We start from the raw sequence: 23,877 nt of genomic DNA on the forward strand, positions 1-23,877 counted from the left end.
GCAGAGCAATTTGCCGTACCCTCACATGAGAACGTTCCTCAGCGCTGACCCCGCTATGAAAAAGGCAGTGTGCCTATTCACCGTGAAGAATCTAAACCGCTATAAATTGTCCCCTGTCTCGGACCCCAAGTTGTTGTGGACCATCTCTGGGTCCTCGAAGACGAAGGGGACCTTGGCCGAGCCTTGCCCAGATGACGATGAGGATGAGGAGGAGCCGGAGGAAGCCCCCTTTGACCGCGGGGGATCTCACCAGCTACCTCCATCTCCTGGGGGATGCCCTCCATGTGCCTCCTATGATCCGGACATAGCCCCTCATTCTCAAGACCAGCAGGCCGTTCCGGGGTGTTATGTTTGCCCTGACCCCAAGGGCTACGACGCCTTCACTCAGGCTCCTCTCGACCCTGGACCATCGGGGACTTATTACGCCGACCTTCCGGAGCCTCCCTCTGATCTACTAGAGCCTCAGTTTTCCACTTTCACCGCGCCCCCTCCCGTTTCGACTAGCGGGTCGTCTATCCTCATCCAGCCAGGTGTCCCTGGTGTGGATGGGGAGCCCTGGGTGACGCGGATGGCGACGTCTTACAGGCAGCGATACATCCAACTTGCCTCGAGCCACCCCGTATCTGATTGGAATGACCTTGGGAATGTGACTCAGTAGGACCTTGGGGAAAACCTAAGGCACACCATGACTTGGGTGAGCTCCAGCACCTCGCGTCAGCCCTATTATGTATAGGTGTTTATGCATATATTTTTTGTTTTTGTCACTTATTGTTGTTGTTGTTAACTTTCTTGTGCAGGCCTATACTGTGGCTCTGCAGTTTGCCGACTCGGCTGGCAATCTTTCTGCATCATGCACCGAGAGGGACAGTCGTGTAGCACGGGCTCAAGAGCTTGAGAGAGAGCTTAATGAAACCAAGGCTAAGTTGTCAAGGGCTCGGACCAAACTTGCCAACTCGTTACTAAAGAGGAAGAAAGTGGTTGCCAAGGCCAAGGAGCTACAGGGCCAAGTTACCAGCTTGGAGAGCGAACTTCAGGGGGCCAAGGCCATCGCGGCCGCGTCGCAGCAGAGAGTTACTCAGTTGGAGGCCGAAGTCGAGGCTATCGGGGCCGAACTCCAGACTGCTAGGGCCAATGTTGCCACGTTGCAGGAGAGAAATGCTTCCTTGGAGGCGGAAAAGACTGCCATTGAACACAGGTCCATAGACCGTGCCCTTTACAGCATGTGGAGGCAGGATCCCCATTTCGATTTCTCTTCTTTTGGTGAGCACGTCGTCGCTCGAGCGGCCATGTGGAGCGCCCGCGGTAGGAGGCCCTGAAATAGTTATTTCATAACTTTTGTCAGCCAGCCCACCATGGGTGTACGCTCTCTTTTCTTTTTGTATTTTGAGCCTTTGTAATATGATTGTCATTACTACTTTTCTTTTGTAACTCTTGTACTGTCTTCAAAACTTTCTTTTTCAATGTATATATACATGCGTTGGTTGGTTCCCCTCTTTTATTTACCAGGCTGGAGGTCTTTGGGAGCCCATGTGAAAGGGTTCACTGGGACCTCTTTTGGTGACTCTTGATTACTCTTATAAGGATATTTTGACCCCTTGGGTCCTAGCTATCCTTTTATATATTCTTGCGCGCGCTTATTATTTTTTGCGAGAAGTGTCCCTCTCGTCGTTATTCATAGTACTATTTTTGCAAGGGTCTCTTTTAGGACCCTTTTTGGCTAGACGGCTTGGTGGCCGCTCTAGACTTATTAGTGTTGTCACTATATACTTTTATTTCGTAAGACCTTTTGGCCTCCTTGATGTTCACAAGGGTAGCTAATCCTTGTGAACCCAAGGGATGCCTTGTAAGGTCCTCTCCCTGTTTTCTGTATTAAAGGACTTCGCCTAAGGCCCCGATATAAGGGGTCCTTCTAGGACCTCCCATTAAAGGGTCCTTTTTAGGGTCATGGTCCCTTTTGGGTCCTCCTGATGGAGGGCCCTTTTTAGGATCCTCCTGGTGCATAGGATCCTTTTTAGGATCCTGGTGCAAGGGGTCCTTCTTTGGATTCTCCTGCTTGTTGCTTGCTTTATCTTCACGGGCCACTTACTCCTGATGGAGGGCCCTTTTTAGGATCCTCCTGATAGGGGGTTGTTTTTAGGGTCTTCCTAATTGAGGGCTCTTTTTATGACCCCCTGTTAAAGGGTCCTTTTTAGGAGCCTCCTTTTTAGGAGGGCAAGGGGTCCTCTCTAGGATCCTCCGTTAGAGGGTCCTTTTTAGGTTCCCCTTGCTAGTTGCATGTTTTTGCCTCCTGTCCTGCCCCCCAAGTGTTTGGTGAAATTTATTTCGGCAGGCACTTTGGCTGATGCCCGCGTAGCGAAGAAATGTAACACATGAAGTTGCAAACAATTTCATCCATAGCATGCGGTTTACAACCAATCTTGTAAATAAAAGGGTTACATCTAACTAGGAGGTTACCTAGGCAGCCTCTTTGATTCTTACTTAATTAAGCTAAAACAACAAGGAACAGACTAAACACAGGTTCTTTCTGCACTGAGTGTCGAAGCCTCGCTGGTAGCACTTCTCGAGATGATTCGTAACTCGTGGGTCCAACTTGTGTGGGTTTAATTTGTATGGGTCGCACCTTCATACACAACCATTGCCATCGGTACAGATGGTTTGGTGGCTGTGCGGAGGGACATGTTATAGCATTCCCTTGCTTCCTTCTGCTCCCCTTTCACGCATGCTACTCCCCAGGGGGTTGGGAATTTCATAGCCAGGTGATACACAAAAGTTATCGCCTTCAATTCTCTCAGAGAGGGTCTCCCTAATATCGCATTGAAGGCTGAGGCGCAATCCACCACGACAAAGTTAGCCATTACGGTGGTTTGCCTGGGTCGCTCCCCCATGGTGAGGGGTAACTCGATTGGCCCCAGGGGCTGCATCGAATCTCCCGTAAACCCATACAAAGACGTAGTGCAAGGCTTTATGTGACGGAGGCTCAATCCTATCTTTTCCAGTGCTGGTCGATACAAGATGTCCACAGAGCTCCCGTTATCCACCAAGACCCGATGTACCCTCATGTTAGCAAGCTGGGCAGTTAGCACCAGGGGGTCATTATGAGGGAAATGCACCCCCTGCGCATCTTCTTCAGTGAAAGTTATCGAGTCATTCTCGCCCTTGAAACTCTTCGGGGGGCGTTGCTCCAGACTCAAAATGCAAGGTGGTGGACTTCGTCTGGCCTCCTTGGCGTACTTGTCTCGCCCCTTCCTTGAATTGCCTCCGAATCCTGGTCCTCCAAATACGGTCCTGACCTCTCCCTGTATTTCTGGGGCCACCTCCCGCGCCCGCAGCGGGGACGCTCCTTCTTCTGGCTTCAGGCTCTCCTTGCGCACGTACCTGCCCAAATGTCCCCTGAGAATGAGCTCCTCGATTTCCACCTTCAAATGGTTGCATTCCGCGGTGGTGTGGCTGACATCCTTGTGATACTGGCAATACCTGCTGGGGTCTCTTTTGGACCGGTCTTTTTTCATTGGCGGGGGCCTTTTGAAAGGGACCTGGTTTTCGTTCGCAACGAAAATATGCTCCCTCCCATGTGTGAGGTTAGTGTAAAAGGTGTAGGGGCCCTGTAGGCGCTCCTCAGAGCGTTGATGCTTCCGGGGGCGATCGTTCCTTGTTCCTTCATAAACCCCCTTTTTCTTTGCACCGCTCGGGTCTTCTCAGGATGAAGGTTTCGGGGGCGATGGGCCTTCTCCGGCTTTGAGGTTCTCGTGACCATCCTCCACGCGAATGTATTTTTGTGCCCGCTCGTAGAAATCATCCAAGTCTGTGACCTCCCTCTTGAGCATGTTATCCCATAACCTGCTTCCTGGGCGTACTCCTGCTGTGATGCCATTTACAGCTCTCGGCGAGTCAGGCTCCCTACTTTGGCTGCCTCCATATTGAACCTATGAATATAGCTCTTCAGGCTCTCGTTTTCTCCCTGCTTCACATTTGCGAGGCTGGTGCCTGGCATCGTGTAGTCGTGCACAGCGTGGTGCTACTGGAGGAACTCATTAGAAAGCTGCTGCCAGGACCTGATGGACCCTGGTCTAAGTCTTTTGAACCACTTATACGTGGGGCCTTTTAAGGTGACAGCGAAGCAATGACATCTCGCCCTGCTGCCAATTCCCCTCAGCTTCATTAAGTCGTTAAATGTATCTAGATGGTACTTTGGATCCGTGCTTCCTTCGTAGGGGGTCATGTGGGGCTCTTTAAAGTTGGCAGGGAGCCTGATGGCCTGGATCTCCCTAACGAAGGGTGACTCATGGTCGAACTCCTCCTCAAAAACTTGACCGCCAGAGGCGGTGACGATCTTGCTTCGCAGGCTCCTCATTTCTGTGTCCAGGTCCTGCCTCCTTTTGCTTAGAGAGTCCCTCAAAGCGGACGAGTTAAGATCCACCTTTCCTTTGCCCTCTCGAGGGGCCATAGGGGGCATGGTCCCTTTACCCGCCCTCTTTTTATTGAGATCCTCCCGTAAATTCGAGGGTGCTCTTTTAGAGGTAACTTCATCCTCGTTGCGAGGGGCAGCGTTGGTCCTTGGCTCTGGTTTCTGGGCCTGCTTCGGTGGTTCAGGATGTTCATGTAGCTTCGCTCGGGGGGTGTTGCTGGTGGAGTGTCGGGTCCTCCCATCATCAAGTGGGACAGTGGTCTCCACCCCCTCCTGACCTTTCTCTTTTCTCTTGGGCAAAGTCACGCTTGACTTACCCTGCAATAGGCCATTCAGCACCTCTTGCATGTTCTCCAGGGTGGTCTCCAACCGTTGGTTCTTACGGTGGAGCTCACATATCTCTTCTTCATAGAATCGAGATTTCGAACTCGAGCTCACGGAATGGACCCGGGGATGCTTATCATGTCTACGTGTCGAGGGGCCCGGGTCTTGCCGGCTGGAGTTCGGTACTTGTGGCGGTTTAGGGAGAGGGAACTCATTAGCATTTTCCGGTGGTGCTATTGGAGGACTCTCTCCAGGTGGAGCGGTCGGTGACGAGGCCTCTCTATCACCTTCATGAACCCCAGGGTCCCTTTGGGGCTCCACGCCTCTGGGTGGAGGAGGGTCCTTCATGGAGGCCTTCAGCTGGACTCCGGTAAGGCAGACCTCCACCTCCCGTGGCTCCCTGAGTCGCTTTGAACGCCTTGGCATTTCTTCTTGCCGAAAGTAATGGTAGAACAGTAGCTCGGAACTTACGTTCCCACAGACGGCGCCAAACTGTTGACGGTGAGAACTCGTCAACTAAGTTAAGTTGGAAAGAATTACAAGATCAAGATTATCAATAGAAAATACCTTAGAAATTTAAGTATCAACTCTAAGAACAATTGCAGACGAACAAGAACAATGGTGAAATCAGTTTGTATTCAATAGGGTGCTCTTGCTACAATAAATTTTCTAACCCCCTTCCATGTGGAATTGGGGTGTATTTTATAGCAGGCTCTAATGGCCCCTGATACAAGGTGGTCCAGAGGACCAAGCAGTACATAAGTACACTGTCTGGTGAGTGGTTTCAAAGGTTGTGGTCTTACAACCAGTACAGGGACAGGTACCAGGAGGATGTCTCCACCACTTGTCCGTACCAATGTCAGAGGAGTGGTGCAGGTGGTAGTGGTGTCGACTCTGACACCTGATTGGGAGTATGCAGGCCATGTCCTTTCTTCTGGTGCTCCCTCTACCTGATTAGCATGAGTGTCATGGTCAGACGTACGAGACCTTACAACCCGTACCTTGTACGAGATTGTACCATCATGACCCTTTAGAATCATACTTGGACCTTCCCTTCTAGACGGTGGGGTTTCCATAGGTCTCCATGAGAGAAGCCGTCTCGGGATGAAGGGTGCGGGATGCTCTCTCGCGAGGCCCCCATGGCACGGCCGTGGTGAGGCGAGACATGGCCATGTCTCGTGAGGCCCTTGGAGGCATAGCTCCGGAGGTGCTTAGGTGCATGAGACGCGAGGCGAGTGCTTGACGCGCAAGGCGGAAGTGGCCTCGCGAGAGGCAGGGCCTTGCCTGATGCTGGCATGCGCGAGTTGGAGGCAGCCTTGCCTGATGCTGGGCGCGCGCGAGACGCTGGGCCTCGCCTGATGCTGGCATGCGCGAGGCAGAGGTGGCCTTGCCTGATGCTGGGCGCGCGTGAGATGCTGGGCCTCGCCTGATGCTGGCATGCGTGAGGCGGAGGTGGCCTCGCCTGATGCTGGGCACGCGCGAGGCGGAGGTGGCCTCGCCTGATGATGGGCGCACGAGGTAGAGGTGGCCTCGCGAGACGCTGGGCAGCCTCGCCTGATGCTGACACGCAAAGGGGAAGGGCCTCGCGAGGCGCTTAGGGGCGTGAGGCCATCTGGGCTGCCGCATGAGAGGCAACGGTGGCTCGGGGTCACCCCAACTCAGCCATATTTTTGGATGTTTATGGGACCTGAGCATACACTTTGAGCCTTTTAAGGGCATGGACTATTGAGCATCCACAATTTTCTTAGGAAACAAACAGTGGTATTGTTTGTGGTTTAAGGCCTTGTTTGTTTGTTGAGAAACTGGGGGAGAATTCTTCACTTGTTCAAAGATTCTGCAACCAAAGAAATCCAACGATGCATGATTTGATTCTTTTGCTATTCTTATGTTGTTATATATACATGTTCTTACAAATAATTTTTTTGTTTCTTCTTTAAATTATAGGAGAAAAGGACTACTATGAAAGACAGCTTTTAACTCTGAAATCTTTTGAGGAAGTTGACTCTATAATGCTATCAGAAGGCATTGATGAAGATGATCTTGATGAACAAGCTCAACATGAAAGAGCCATGAAGATCTCTAATTATGCAAACATAATTCTCTTGGGACTTAAGGTAAAATTTGGGTATTTTTATAAGAAATATTGGCTGAAGTAAGTTCTTAAGAGCTTTTACAGCTCCAGTCGTATCTGTAACGTTTTAGATTATATAGACCATGTTTTAGAGTATTTGAGTTCTTGCATCAAATAATATTTTATGGCCTTATAGAACATTCATTCCCACTTTACAAACTAAAATTGAAACTTATGTTTGGTTCTGCAGATCTATGCTACTATGAAGAGTGGGTCCATAGCCATTGCAGCATCAACACTAGATTCTTTGCTGGATCTCATGGCTGGTGGCATACTTTGGTTCACTCACTTGTCAATGAAAAGTATAAATATTTATAGATACCCCATTGGAAAATTGAGGGTGCAGCTTGTTGGCATAATCATTTTTGTTGCTATCATGGCGACACTAGGTACAATCTGTAGTTTAATTTGTTGATAGTTTTCACAGATTTTTCTCTTTCTTGCATCATATTTGCATTGAAGGTTGTTTAGATTCCTTAGTGAACACATATATCATCCAGTGTGTTTTACTCTGTTTGTTACAGAGTAGATAAATTCATGAGTCTAGGATGAAACAAGGAAAAAATAAAGCTTATTGAGTGACTTTGCTTTATTAAATTTGTCTAAAGAGGACGTATTATTTGATTCTAGAAATTTTCTTTGGTCATTTTCTGCCGGAAATCTCTAAAGTATATGGTCATTATTGCCAACTACAAACACTTAATAAGGTACTTATTTTATTTTATTATTTTTCATGTACTTATTTCTTTATTTCCTTGCCTTTGTGGGTCTTAAGAAACTTCTAAGGAAAACTAAAAAATAGAATGAAAGAAAATTTTAATTATATAAAAGTTTTGTTTAAGTTTTCTCTTCGTGCTAACGAAAGGATTATGCAATTAATTTTTGTTTAAATTTATCTTTATGATGTGCTATGGTTTAACTAAGGACTTACAAAGCTCTTGGGCTCTATATACATACATATACTATATATACTATAGTACTCTCTTGCATATCCTCAAAGTTGGTCAGCCATAGATTTTGATGGCTAGAATTTGCCAGTGATATGAATTGCTATGTGTTTTTTGACTTTTGATTGAAGTTTAAGTGCTCTGTTTTCATGTGATTTATTTTTTATGCATCTGGTTTAAATTTCAATTCTATTACTATTGATCCTAAATTAAGTTTATGATTTCATGGGTTGTGTTGAAATGCCTATTCTCAAATGTTCCCTCATTTGCTTCTGCCTTATTTTTATGCATGCATATTTAATGTTTATTTCTATTCCTGCTTGTTAATTTATTGGAACATATATAATACAGTACTAATTGAATATATATATATATATTTATATATATTGTTCTGAGAACACTCCTTGCACTCATGTCCATGGTATATATAGTTTCTCATTGTTTCAAACATTGATTTATGTTTTTGCTTGTGTATTTCTCTCTTGTTTTGGACATTAGCTAGTTAGATTAAGTTTATTTTTCATTAAAAATATTAATTTATAATAGAAAAACTTGTTTTAAATAATTGCTTTCAATTTTGAATTGCTTTTCTATAGTCCTTTTAATTATTTAGTTTATTGCATGAATCTCTAATGTCGGATTTGTTCATTGGATTATTTTACTCAGTCGCCTGAGTAGAATGCATAAAACATTCATTAATTTTGTTTAATTTTTCTCATCTTCTTCAATAGACAGGGAATAGTGTTTTTTTTTCACTTAATTGAAAATTTTCATTCTCCCTAAGGTAACATGTAAACTACCCTTTTTTTTTCCAAATTTTCTATGGAACTCTGACTAGAATGTACCCATGGCAGGTCAATATAAGAAGTGTTGATGAGGTTATTGTGATTGGTGCTGGTCTTTCTCTGTCTTCATCAGCTTTTGTTCTGCAGGTAATTTTATTTTAGAAGTGTAGAAAATGTATTTTGATAAAACAAAAGGTTTCTTTTCTTTTCAAGTATTGACATGTTTGACATAATAATGCAAGTAGAAGTTACTAGCATGTCCACTTTATAGGCTTTATCTTTCTATCGATTGTGGCATATTAGGCTATTAATGTATATTTATAGGATTGTACATGTCCTATATATGCATCCTATGTGCATGGGATTACATTCTTTTAGTTAAATTTTCTTCTTATTTCTCAGTTTTTGAACAGAAACTAATAAATTATACAACTAATAAATGTATATATACAACAAATCACTCTTTCTACAACACAAGAGTATAACTTTATTGAAAAAGTACTATAATAACTAGTAAAGTAAAAAATCAGTATTGAAAAAGAGGGAAATGAAATAAAAAGGCGGCATCTTTTCAGGGAAAGCCCGCTCAAAGTAAAACACATTATTTTTTTTTATCTAACTTTAGAATAGTTTCAGAGTCACTTTTCTTCCGACCTAGCCTTCCTATTCTGTTTTAATGGTTTCCATTTGCTCTAGCCAGCATGCCTTCTCTCTTGGATTCAGAAAACTAAACTGGGTCTATCTTCTGTTCTGGTTTTGAATTGATTGAACCAAGTTTTCATCGTTTTAAGTTTGTTCCTGATTTTGAATGCCTCAAAATTTATGTTTTTGCTCAACTTTTGTTTTATGTTTACAAGAATTACTCTGTTTTTCAGTTTACAAGAATTACTTTATATGCTTTTTTTGGGGGCTGATTTTCCCATGACTTTTTTTTGTACTTACACATTATTCTTGGAATATTTTAAATTTCTAATATGAAAGTTTCTAATAATAACAATATTATATATGCATAATTATGAACCAGGATACCCAACACCTCCAAAATTTCTCCTCTAATTGAAGCAACAGTGACCATTAGGTACACAAATTTCAACTATTAAAAATGCTTTAGTCATTTTATTTTTCACTTTTTCGAGCAAAAGGGTAGCTTTAAATTTAAACATTAAGCTAAAAGAAGCTATTTGTTTTTCTTTCAAAGTTTTGTTTTGGTTCTTGAATGGCTTATTAAATATGATCACTTTTCATTGGTTTTTGATGGTATTTTATTTGTTTGAATGCAGTTACTTAGTTGGCTTCTCAAAATTGTAGGAACTATAACTATTTTGCATGTGTAGTAAATGCCTGTTTATGTCAGTCTACCTATTTTAATGTTGCACTAGGGAAATGGGAGAGTGCTCTTACGCATGGAGTGATTTGAAAACAACTTCTTGTTTGATGTTGCCTTTTGTGGTTTGGTTTAAGCTATTATGGTATGCATGTGGAGGACTGATTATAGAGGCTTGGGCATGTCTAGTTTCATCCTCTACTTATAAAATCCAGTCTTTCTTACTCTATTTGTGCCCTCCTAGATGGATGTTAAAACTAGTTACAAGTGACTATTTTACTGCTTGGCTATTCATGCATTTTTCTGTTGAAATATGTTTTATAGTACATTGGCTTTAAGGTCTGTTAACTATTTTTTGCACTTTGGAATTGACACAAATGGGAATCTTCAATTTGTTGTGTTTTGATTATTTAAAAATTTTCCAAGAGTTTCTTTTCTTGATAGGCTTGTTTGATTTTTCTATAAATTTTTAGGTTTGCCTTGTTCTTTCTATTGATATTTTTTTTCTTTATGCTCTAGGCGGTGTGTTTTGCTTTAATGGGCATTGGTAGCTCATTTCATGCTCAAAAAACTGCTGTGAGTGGGCAATTGGAGAGTCAAGTGTGGTAAATAATGTTATTTTCCTATGTACTATGTTATGTTTGGGGTCATTTGGGACATGTTACTTTCTGATTCTTTTGAGATCTGCACGTAAAAGCCTCAACTTATCTATTTGCATACATTTGCTTAAAACATCAGGTTCTGGCCTTCGGGTCCTGTGTGACTTCAGGCCATCAACTACAGAGGTTAACATAACAATAAAGCTTTTACTTGTGTTGCTTCTCTCGACAGTGGAGTTTTGTTGTCTCAGTTCATGTTTTGGTGGCATGATAGACATGGAATTTGTCGAGGACGTGGCTAATATTTCTAATGTGTCTGGGATTACGACCCATTCTTTGCAACTGTACAGTCATTGCTGACCATTGGACCCTCTCCCTGCAACTATACAATCATTGCAACTGTTGTTTTTTAATTTGGAAAATACTAGGAGCTTAGGCATATATGCACTGTCAGGGGAGAATATTTTGTGCTGAAAGTAGTAACTTTTCAATATGTTGAATAATTAAGACTACTTGAATACTTAAAGAACATTTTGTTGTTGATGACAGTGTTGAATATTTTAAACTAATTTGTGGATTGTTAATACAATTTTGAATGTTTTTACTTTTTGTTATTTGAAAATCAAGTTCATTTGGTGATGCTAGTATATATTAGAAAGCTAATTTTAATTATATAAAAAAACTAAAATATAATAGAATAAATTAGTGTTATATAAATGAATATATAATGAGAATTTAAACTTATCTAAATATTAAAATAATACGAAAATTGTGTTATAATATCTATTACAATAACACTTTTTATGTAAAGAATTTTGTTATGCAAACTTCATTATATAACACAAATAATGTGTTATACTAAAGTGTAGTATAACACAAATTTATAAGTATTGAAATGTGTTATATAATCGACTATAAATAATATAGTTAATCACTTATATATTTATTAAAATAACACAGAAAGTGTGTTATCGTTGACAGTATAATAACACATCTGTATAACAATGATAAAGTGTTATGTAAAGTACCCTGACCTACGATAACATAGTCGGTCTTAACACATCAAAAAGTGTTATGGTATGTTTTGATAACACATTTTTGGTGTTATTAAGAGCATTTTTTCTTGTAGTGATTTAAGCTACCCAGGACAAAACCTAAAATCTCTTTGGCTTCTACGCCCCAAACAGGTATTCAAATCGATTTACTAGTAGAATTTTCTATGAAAACATAGAAAATTTGCCCAGTTTTATGAAATCCTTATTTCTAAATAAGCCTAGTATCGTTGATTTAGCCTAAACCGAACCCTACTTCCTATTTACACTCAGACGTAATCTAATTGACATTGAGCAAAGGATGTTTTTCACAAATAAAAAAACTCATTGGAACGACAAGAATTGAAAAATTCAAACCAGGTGTGGAAATACATATAGTTTATATGATCGGTTCAAAGAAAGTGTCGATATGTCCACAGGAAGCTCCCTGGAAGCTTATGAAAATATGAAAGGCGATAAAGTGTTCTTGGGAGATGTTGGAGAAGAAAAAGGGAAATTAATTTTTTTAAAAGGAAACTTTTAGAATGCAAACGTGGTGAGGGTTCAAGTCTGATCACCCTATTTATACGTAAACTACAGGAATTAATTCGGGCCATTCGATTGGGTTAGCTTGAGATCCAAAGGCCAGGATTAAACGAACCATAAGGCAGCAAAAATTTGATAGGATAGTTGTCACAGTCCTCAAAACCCGAACGGACGCCAATTACAGACAACCACGTGTCCAATACTCGAGTACTAGACAAGCACGATTTTACATGGCAGAAGTCTAAAAGCCCCTACTGTGCATGTCATACAATGAGGACATCAAGCACGAGCAAGAGTTTGGGGGGCAAATTTTGTACCTAAAATTAGCACATGTTCAATTACTCAGCTCGGCTACAGCTGGAAGATGAATATGTGGAAAATATCCAAGTAGGATATCTGGTTAACAATGATGTGAGCAACTCGAGTTCGTACATAATATATAGATTATTATCAGACCACCTTTCAAGATAGCAATTGAGTTCGAGACCTATAATGGCCAGATCCAAATTTGGGTGCTCTGAGCTTAATACGAGCTAAGGTTCAGATAGTCTTTGAACACGAGCTCGGGTGAGATATTCAGCTCGTGGAAACCTGGAAAAAACACATACGAAAGGATCTCAGGAGATTCAGAGGCTCCTTATACGCTCATTAATGCCCAGGTTGTATTGCATATCTACCATTTATTATTCGAGATAACAGGAGTATATTCTATTCTGTTATCAAATCATATCCCAATGTAAATGGTAATAGTATGTATTAAATGTATAGCTTATTTATTCACGCGGTTACCCAACCCTGTTCAGGAAATTCCCCTATAAATATTAGGAATAATCGACACAGAAAGGAGATGCGTTTTTAGTATTACTAAAACTCTGTAGAAATTGTGAGAGAAAAGAAATAATACTATCTTGTGGACTAGGTCAATTTTAACCACTAAACCACGTAAAAGTTGTGTGTGAACGAGAGGGTTCTTATTTTTTCGTTACGGTTTACAATTTTGCACTAATATCCCCATTATATTTCTTAATCTACCGTTGGAGAAAAATCGCGTCAACATTACCTTATCCACATCAAAAGGTGGAGCGGGACCTCCTTGTTGTGGTAAAGATGGAGGTCAAGGGGGAGATGTTGCACGTGATGGTGGTGGAGGCCGAGCAAGAACTCATGTTTGTGGTGGTGGTGGTAGTGGTGGTGGTGGTCGAGCGGGAGCTCCTATATGTGGTGGTGGTGATGGCAATGGTCGAGCAACAACTATTGGTTCATTCAAGGCTCCTCCAACGTCCGAACCAAATCCTATAGAAGACCTAACAACATGGCTATGTCCAGATCTAAGTTACTGGAGAAGCACAGCTATCTTGGCCTCCTGCTGGCGAGCCCTGTCCTCGAACAATTGGAGTTGCTCCTCCAACTCATTAGTCTCATCGTCTGTGTTGGATTTTTTTCAATTGGGATGGGGTTGTTGAAAAATTGAGTTTGGGTCACACGATGGCCCATACCTCTAACATGCCCCCCGTGCTCTGGAGTCCCAAATGCTAAGGGTAAGATATCCTTGGACCCTTCGATTACCAATGTGCCATCTGCCACCTGATTCTTGTACTCGGCCTACAAATGAAACATACATAGTCAAAATTAAACATAAATTAAAGTTAGAAAATATAATATAGTTACAATTCTCTTCATCACCTCCTGAACTTCATTTTTGACCTCTCCTTTTTTGTTGATTCGGAGTCTGGTCCACAATTCTGCTCTGTCGAACTCAGCTAGTGGGTGAACTAACTATTTTTCTAGTTCTTTTTCAACCTTAACATAACCACCTCGTCATGTACGGTGATTGTATTTGTTCTTTACTTGATTTACTTGTGCTTGTTCTCTAACTTTATGCCAGTTAGGACTTAATCGCTTCTTAACAAACTTCTTCCAACCATCTGGATGATAACATCCTACATAAGTTGTTGGGGGATGTTGAAGAAGATGAGGAGCTTCGACCTTGTCTTTGTAGATAAGTTTGGTTGTAAGTTTAGTCTTCCAATCCCTCCAACATTCACCAGCTTCTTGCAAAATAGTTTTTTTCCCCTAAGGGCCTACATCAAACAAGCCCTACAATGATTCAAAGCCTTCAAGTTAGAATTAATATTATAATAACTTTAGAATAATGGAATGATAAAATAATTATATGTTTGAACACAGTTATCTAATAAAAATAGAATCTTACCTTGATTTCTTCCCAAATTTTTTCATTATACTGCTTTGGCATTTGATGTCAATCGTTGTAAGACAATGGGAGGTGGCAACGCACCAATACTCTAGTGAGACTATTCATTTTATTCCCACTGCCACCAAAAGACTGGCCAAACTGATTGTACTCCACCTATTTCTTTTTCCCCTCACTCCTCATTTCAATGAGCTCATTATTTTTAGTTCTCCCTCACATCTTCTTCATCTCTGAAGATGAGAGGTCCTATGAAGGTTGCGCTTACTCCAAATGTTGGAATTAATTTAAAAAATTAGGGAGGCAGAGGAAGATGGTGGTGGTTATATAAATTATTAATACTAAGCCAGGATCAATACATATATTAATACATTAAATATATACACAAAATAAGAACAGAAGAATACTTCTCGTAGCCTGTCAAGAGTCCTTGAGTTTTTTTGTATAATCAAACGATCTTCGTATCCATGCGAAGACTCACACCAAAGTCTTCCAAGCAGTTTCTCAAACACACAAGGATGTGTGTGGAGATGTGAGATTCACTGGTTTGAATATTTAGACTCTCTATATGTTCTCAACACATGAGATCTAGAGCATTTTTTAGAAGAGAAGACTTTAGAGAGTTCTAGATAATTTTTCAGGCTTAGAAAATTCTATCGACTTTTTCAACTATTTTTAAGCTTCTGATAAAGATCGCTTATTTTTAAACTTATAAAGATAATAAAACAATTTTATTTCTTTTAAATTTATTTAATTCAAAACTGATTTGTTAGATTTTTATTTTTATTATTGGTTTGAATTAAATTAAAACAATAATTAAATAAACAAATAATATTTGAATTTTTAAACAATTCAAAATTCAAATCCGAGGGACAAGTGACACTAGAGTGTGGCGCCACTCACTGTGCATGCACATTGAGTGGCATATTATAACGCCCCTAATTGCCTATCTTTATTAAAATACTTGTTTTTAACAATAGCTCAAAATATTTCATAACTTTGTCTAAAAACACAGTGGGACTTTATTGGAAATACATGCAGAGTTTGGATCTAATGTTCAAAACAAAAGAGAGTAGGATGCAGTCTTGGAAATAAATAAAAACACATCCCACTGATAAATTAACATAAAAAATACTCTAAGGCACTATGGCATTCCAGATCGTTTCCTCGTTCATTGTCTCCCCGCAACATACATACATAGTTATGGAAAATTGTCTCAGATCACCATGCGTGCCAAACAAGTCTATCTAGTGTCTACCTGCAAGGGAGAAAGTAAGGGTTGAGATAAAAGCCCAGTAAGGAAATACAAACAAGACATACAAGCATAATTGACGTATTTCATACATTCCTGACATCCTTTTCTTATAGCAATCACTGTCAACATAAGTCATAATCATAAACAAGATACTATTTGCGACATAAGCATATTCATACATCATAAGATCGTAATCATAACCATAAGATCATTTGCAACATGCAGCATAAACATTCAACGTAATAACATAAGCAACATTATCATAAGCATAGAACATAAGATCATGGCTCCCATATTGTCCAATGATCACATGTAACTCCCTTTTGGTCACTTCCATGCTCCTTTTTGGCTATAATTCACCTAGCTTTCTTTTGGCCATGAATTTCCCTAACACCCTTTTGGCCAGTATCATAGGCATGTCTGCCTTTAATAATGTTTCAGCACTAGGTTAAGCAAACACAACCAATTTCATACATATCATCATAACTAGAGTTCATTCATAAATAGAGCAGAAATCTAGCTAACTTCCTTACCTCAGGTCCAACCACAAAATAATAGTGGGATAACTTCACAACGAGCCTAGAATAACAATCAAACAATAACATTTCAAGCACATCCCACGTGTGCATAGGTGCACATGTGGCACCTATCTCATACAGTTGCACCATAGTCTTAATTCTAGCAACAATCCATACATCAAAACATGTTTGCAAGTCTCACAAAAACTAATGTCATTTCACTCATCAATCCTCAATCATCTTAAAGAAGAAACTTAGACTTAATCAAACTACATATAATAGTGCGTAAAAATGTACTTGCATGTAACATGCATACGTGGGATGGTTCATAAAAACTTGCCTTGAAGTTTGTAATATTTATCCCTTTATTTTCTTGTTAATTTTTATAAAAATCCAGCAAGCATAAAATAAATTATCAACTTGGTTACTACCATTTTATTCCCTTAAATCATATAATTGGCATTCATAAATTTTATTACAAAAATTTATTTTACTAAAATAGTTATTTGGTTTAAATTTTACCAAATGCAAATCTTATTTATAATTTAATAACAATAAAATGTGATAGAAAAAATAAGTACTTATAAAATAATTAATTTTGAAAAATTAATTAATTTCATAAAAGTTCACATTCTAATTTAGTAAAATTAAGTAAATAATACCAATAAAATGTGACATATTTAATTTCTTTTCAAAAATAATTATTTGGTCTCGTAGAAGTTCACATTATTTGTAGTTATATAAATTTGGCTAAAAGGCTCATACTATTTACATTTTTAATAAATCAATTTCTTAGCACATTTAAAAAAAAAATCTTACAACCATTAGATATTAAAATTCTGCATCTATTATATTTTGAAATATAAGTCACACGTATAACATTACACATTTTTCTCACCTTAGTTTTAAAATATGATTTCAAGACATAGTTTGTTTTCTTTTAAATTATTTACAAATTATCATAAGAATAAAATAAAATTAGCAAGCATAAGCTATTCAAAATATACTCATCATCCTTTTTAGCATATTTTTAACAAGTTACTCTAACATGTTTCTTTACTTGAACAATTCAAGAATACATTTAAACATGCAAAACTAACAACAACATCAAAACAAGCCTAAATCACAATGTATGCTCATGGTCAAATTATATACTACAAATTAACATAAAATATCACAATTAACAACATGCTAATTACCCAAAATTTAAAAATAAAATCAAGAAACCAAAACACCACTTACAACTTCCATAGAATACCCTAGGTTGAAATCCCTTAACATGTTTTTAGCACTCAAAATGCATCTTTATAACAAGACAACACCATTTCTCTAGAACAACCATGACCCAAAATAACTCATAGTTCTTAAAAGATTTTGAAACCTAGGACACAACATTACAATATAAGCAACATTAAACTCAATATGCTTTATTAATATATCAGTGGAAATTATATCATGCTTGTAACATCACAACAAACTCTAATTAAGAAAATGTGTTAATCATAAATCAAAAGAAATCAAAATGGACTATAAACCACAAACTAGGCTGCTTGTACACAACAAACACAATCTTGTTTTCCATTTTTAATGAAAAACTAACATACCTTTATTCAAAATGCTGAAACAACAAATGTGTTCATTATAGCAAAATAAAAACTACATGCTAGGGCATGTACTCTTTCTTGGCCAAAACCTTTTATCAAAACATGCCCATCAAGATCATCAAACCAATACATCATCACACTTATAAACATGCCTTCCAAAGAACTAACAACATAAAGAGATAACACAAGCACTAGAATCTCTTTTCTTTTCACAAATCATGATTTTTAACAAACAATACCCAAAACATATACCAAGAACATATAAATCATCAAAACAACAATAGGGTTTGAGATTTCCATTACCTCTTTGACTATGACAAAAACTCAAAAACAAGAGCACGCCTTTGGGCACCTATGATTTTCGAACCCAATAAGACAAGAAAGAGACACAATTTTCTTAGAATTGAGAAGAATAAATCTTAGACTTAGGGATCCAAAAATCAAAACCAAAACAAGAGCACATACCTAAAGAGTTTGAACCCCACCCTTCTTCTCCTTCTTCTCTCTTTCTTTCTCTCTTTTTGTGCACTCTCCTCTTTCTTTCTCTCTCAAATTCGGCAGCCACACAACAAGGGTTTCCAGGACTCATATGTCTTCTATTAATAACCCTTTAGTGGCTTAACCCTAAGAAGAGAACCCAAGTGTGAAAAGCTCAAAACATATCCCACCTATTAAGCCTAAATCCCACCATTTCCTCTCCTTACACCTCACGTAACCCTTATCCTAATGTGAACCAAATCAAAGTTAAGCATTGTCATCGTATCCTACAAGATGACAACTTTGTATTTCTATTTTCTTTTCTTAATAAAATGAAAATGTTCAAGACTCACATTAAGTCTAGATTCATACTACACTTTCTTTTTATTCATCTAAAACTAAAAGAAATAAACAGCTAAAAATTAAAACATATTCACACACACACATACATTTTCAGCACACACATAATAAAACAAAATAAAAATGCAACCTATTCTAATCACATAATTTGTCACACTGAAATGTACATTAATAATAAAACAAACAAGTTACACAATTATTCCAAATAAATCAATTAAATCCTAATTCATATAAAATAAACAACTCAAATTATTTTCTAATAAACAAACAATTAAATGAAAAAAACAAATAAAAAAATTGGATCGCTACACATATAACAGACTCATCTATCCCCAATTTTTTTCATTTGTTTGTTTAATTAAAATTAAGACAATATATTTATTCAAAAATAAAATAAATATTTTTTCAAAAAAAATATCAGTTTATTAAAAATTAACCTTATCTTAAATTATCAGTTTTGAATAATTATCTTATACTAAGATGATATACACTGATTAATATTAATTTCAACTAATATAAAAAATTTCAAATAAAAACTTAATTAATCAAATAAATAATTAATTCATAATTATTTAATTACACATAAGTGTCACTTAGCCCCGAAAAATTAATTCATTTGCAATTTTATCATTTTCTCCATTAATCTTGCAAGTGACATCTTTACCATTGACAGTACTGTAGTACAGAGGTGACTCGGGAACAATGAACATATAATACTAAGGTCCAATAAGCCAGACTATTAAATAATTAAATGCTTTAATTAAATAATCTTAATTATTAATTCCATTACTACTCCACAATAAATATGGAATTGCACTCTTAGTAATTATAGAATTATAATTACAGAGTAAACTAATGATGTCCATTGATATACTCAATATATCTAGTTAATTAGGGTTGGTCAGGAATTACCGTTTTAGCACTCTTATTAGCTTTTGTTCCTTAAGTACCATTAATTCACCAGTGTGAATTATTAATCTAAAAAAATTTTGATAATCAAATATAATAAAATTGTACTTTTATTTAAATCAATAAAAAATGTCTTTTCACATATAATCAAAGGCACTGTCTCATCGACATCAACAACAAATGGGTCGGGGTCATCATGAAATGGGGGAGTTATCATCAACGCACGTACATTTGAACACAAAAAATTATCACCATGTTTAGTAATATGTGAAACAAACATAAATTAATATAAACAAATAAATCAATGTAAGTCATACTCTATTTTCAATCCATAACCATTCACCGTCGATTCAGGAACAAGTGTTATCGTCCTCAACGATCGAATCTATAGGTGGTGGAGGGATTTCAAAAGTTTCACCATCAAGATGATGATCATCACCACTAGAATTATTGATGTCATAATCTTATGGTGACATTTTTAAGATAATTGACCATCGAGCATCTAATGGATCACTCATATAAAATACTCGTGTAGCTTGTGATGCCATTATAAACCTATCAGACTTATGCCCTAATCAATTTAAGTCAACTAGTTTGAATCCTAATTGGTCATCCTTAACCACGTTATCACTCTTTACCCAATCACAAAGAAAGAAAGGGATTTGAAAATTGACATAATATACTTCCCAAATTTCTTTTATTGCACCATAGAATGTCATATTACATTTGACGAGATTTTTATCTTTCATACTAGAAATTCAGAAAGTCCTAGCAACAACCATAACCCCACTATTTTGTGTCTTTCTACTTAAATCACGATCAATCATGTTAAAGTGAGTACTATTTATATAGTACGATTGATACTTAATTACACTCAAATTTTGGCCAAAATTCTTCTATTAAAAATATATATTTACTATATTAAAAAATAATTTGGTAGCATCTCCCCTATATTTATTGAATATCCAAAATTCATATAGTACATATAGACATCACATAATACACAAAAATCAAATAACCAATCAATATGCATATAAGTATCTATCAATATCAAACATGCATAACTATCAATGTTATTATCTTGAAAAGAAATTGGGCAATATTTTCCCTATTTCTACAATATTTCCCATTTTCAAAAAGTACCTATACACAACATATAGTACACAAATATCAAACAATCAATTAACATGCATAATTTCAACCTTATATCACCGCAACATAATCCTATCACCTATCTTGACTAATTTTTAGTCCTAAATTCCTCTAAATTTAATATCAATATATCTTTCAATATATATATATATAGAAATATATACTATTAAAGTTTTATTAAATTACCTCATCCAAGATAAGTTCTTAGCTTTCAAATGGGATCACCACCAAATCCAATTAACCACAAAAAAAAGTCAAACCTAATCACAATTAAACAATAACAACCATAAATAATTACATAATTATTTTTAAAAAAATTCATACAACTATAAGTTTCTCAATTCTCATAAATTAACCTAACTTTATTTAAAAAAAATTAATTTAACAATTCTCCATTTCTAAATTCTCATAAATACAAATTAACCTAACTATCAATTTCTCAATTTCAAAATTCACATCTCAGTTCTCAATTTTAATACAGATTCTAAAAATTAACCTAACTTTGTTAAAAACAAATTTAACTTTTTAATTCTTATAATTATATCAACTTCAAAAATCTCTATTTCTAAATTCTAATTACCATATTTTAACCTAATTATAAATTTATCAATTTCACAATATCAATATTCTCAAATTTAATTCAAATTCTTAAAATTAACCTAACTATATTTTTAAAAAACAAATCATAAAAAAATTAACATCACCTTTGTGGAGGCCATGAGGGGGAGGCTCAGAGCTATGGAGGACGCGAGGGGCGGAAGCTCTCGGACCTATGGAGGCTTCCGCCAGAGTTTTGGAGGTTGCAAGGGGAGTTGAAAGGGCAGAGAGAGGCTTGGGTACCCTTGTAGGGTTGAAACAAGGCTGGGTTTGATGGTAGAGGGGCTGGGTTTGATGGTAGAGGGGCTGAATTCTCTTGCACCGTCGTTGGTTTTTCCTTGAAAAGTCGGTAGAGGAGAGAATGAGAGAAAAGTCGGTGACGAGGGTTTTATTATTTAGGCCTAGCGTTGGTGCAGAACCAATGCATTTGCCACATTACTGTCAGTTATTAACCGACGCTATACCCAATAAAATCAAAACGAATGTTTTAATTAAAACTCTTTAGTGTTGGCGAATATATAAATGATGGGTATGTAACCGTCGTTTTTTATATATAGTAGTGTCAGTTTATAACTGATGCTATTGTCCCTAACAAAGCAATTGCATCAGTTAATTGCATGGACCGACGCAAAAAGTTTCTCTTCTCACTCTTCTAAAAGAAAATTATTATTTTCAAATATATTTATGCGTAAAATAACATAAATATCTGCATACTTTCTAAAATTAAAGTCATGTACTTTATTTATTAACCACTCCCCCAACATATTTAATATAAATACTTGAGTAAAATAAATAAACATGAGAAATAAATTACAAATTTGGAAGATTGTGATTTTAAAAATGATTAGATAATAAAACTAATTAATGATGATGGGTGTTTTTTTAATTAATGAAATTGTGTATAGAGATGTAGAAAATTATTTTTATTAGTGGGTGATTTTTTATTTAATAAGGAATTTTTTTTTAAAAGTAGTATATCTTAGAAAGAATAAAAAAAGAGATTATAAGGAGATTAGATAGGGATGAGGAGAAAAAACAATGAAGTGCCATGAGAACACCATTTATTGTAGTAATATTATTCAGGGTTAATAACAATTTTACTCTTTGTACTTGAAAATTAATTAATATTATAATTTAGTTTATAACTAAAATTACAAATCCGTAAAGATCAATTGTTATTTACGTAAAAATAACTAAAGACTTTTAATTTGATTTTTTTTTTTTAAATTGTTAATATATTTGTTCGTTTATTCTAATTTAGGTGTGTTTATATCAAATTTATAATGATATATGTATATCATGTTGGGCTTTATGCCCTTATGAAACTTCATTTCTTATTTAATTCATTTATTATCATTAAAGTAGTAGAAATTATTTTGTTCAATCAAATTTCATTATTTACATGTTTTATTGCATGATTAATTATTATTAACACAAACGTTTATTAGATCTCGAACATATGTATAGTTACTATTATAGTGACTCAGTGACAGTGGATTATATAATTGTAACACCCCAAAGTTCCTAATAATGATTAGTGTCTTGATTAGGGGGCCATGAAGGCATTATTGGAATATTATATAATTTAATTGAATATTTATGTGATTATGTGAATTGCATGAGTTATATTATGATATGATAAATTATGCATGCTTAAGTGTATTAAATATGCGTAAAAGGCTCGTTTTTATTTAAAGGGGCATATTTGTAATTTTGACCCACTGAGGGTATAATTGTGTGTTATATCGTATTTTATAATTGATACCACATGGATATATTTGCGATATTCTGCAAGAGTCGATCCATTTGAGCAAGATAGCGGTAGAGTCATAATAGTGATTAATACCCTGGCTCGGGGGTGAGGCAATGGGTATTTTGGTAATTCGGTGAGTTATCAGTACTCATTAGAGTATGAGTCGTATTTTGGGAAAAATAGTGATTTTCTGTGATTGGTGGAATTAATTGGAAATTATAAGTGTTATGTGGGACTAGAGTCTCAAATGTCGTGTTTTCCCTTTAGGGGCTTGAGAGGAAAGTTTTGAGTGGGGGCATTTTGGTCTTTTGGACCATTTGAATGATATATGCTAAGTGACTGAGTTTATCAACTCAGAAAAAAAAAAGAAAACTCACTCACTCCCTCTCTTTCTCTCGTTACTCTCTCTCTCTTGTGTATTGGAACTTACTTGACTTTGGGAAGGTTTCTTGAAATTCAAGCTTGGAAGCAGGACTTGGTGGGAATTGAGATTTGTTTTGGGAGAGTCTAAAAGCTATCAAGCTAGGGGAACAACTAGGACTCTGTAATATCCAAAATTTGCTAATTAGGCTTAGTTCTTACATTTGTGTGTCGGGAGGGCATAAAGGGATATTATGTGTATTTTGTGATTATATATGTATGATTATGTGAATTACATGAGTTATACTATAATATGAATGTTTATGCATGTTAAGTGTATTAAATATGCATGTAGGCCAGTTTCTTATTAGAAGAGTATTTTGACCTGTTGAGGGTGTATTTGTAAATATATGCGATTTGTGATTGAGACCACATTATTATATGGATATATTCGGGTTAGTCGGTACGAGAAGATCCTAGTGAGCAAGTTAGCAGAAAGATGACAACGAGATTAAATACCAGCTCGGGGTGAGCCTAGGGGTATTTTGGTAATTTAGTACATTACCGAGGTCTATTAGGTAATGAGAAATT

The sequence above is a fragment of the Humulus lupulus genome, chromosome 6 (assembly GCF_963169125.1).
Source record: "Humulus lupulus chromosome 6, drHumLupu1.1, whole genome shotgun sequence".
Lineage (NCBI taxonomy): Eukaryota > Viridiplantae > Streptophyta > Magnoliopsida > Rosales > Cannabaceae > Humulus > Humulus lupulus.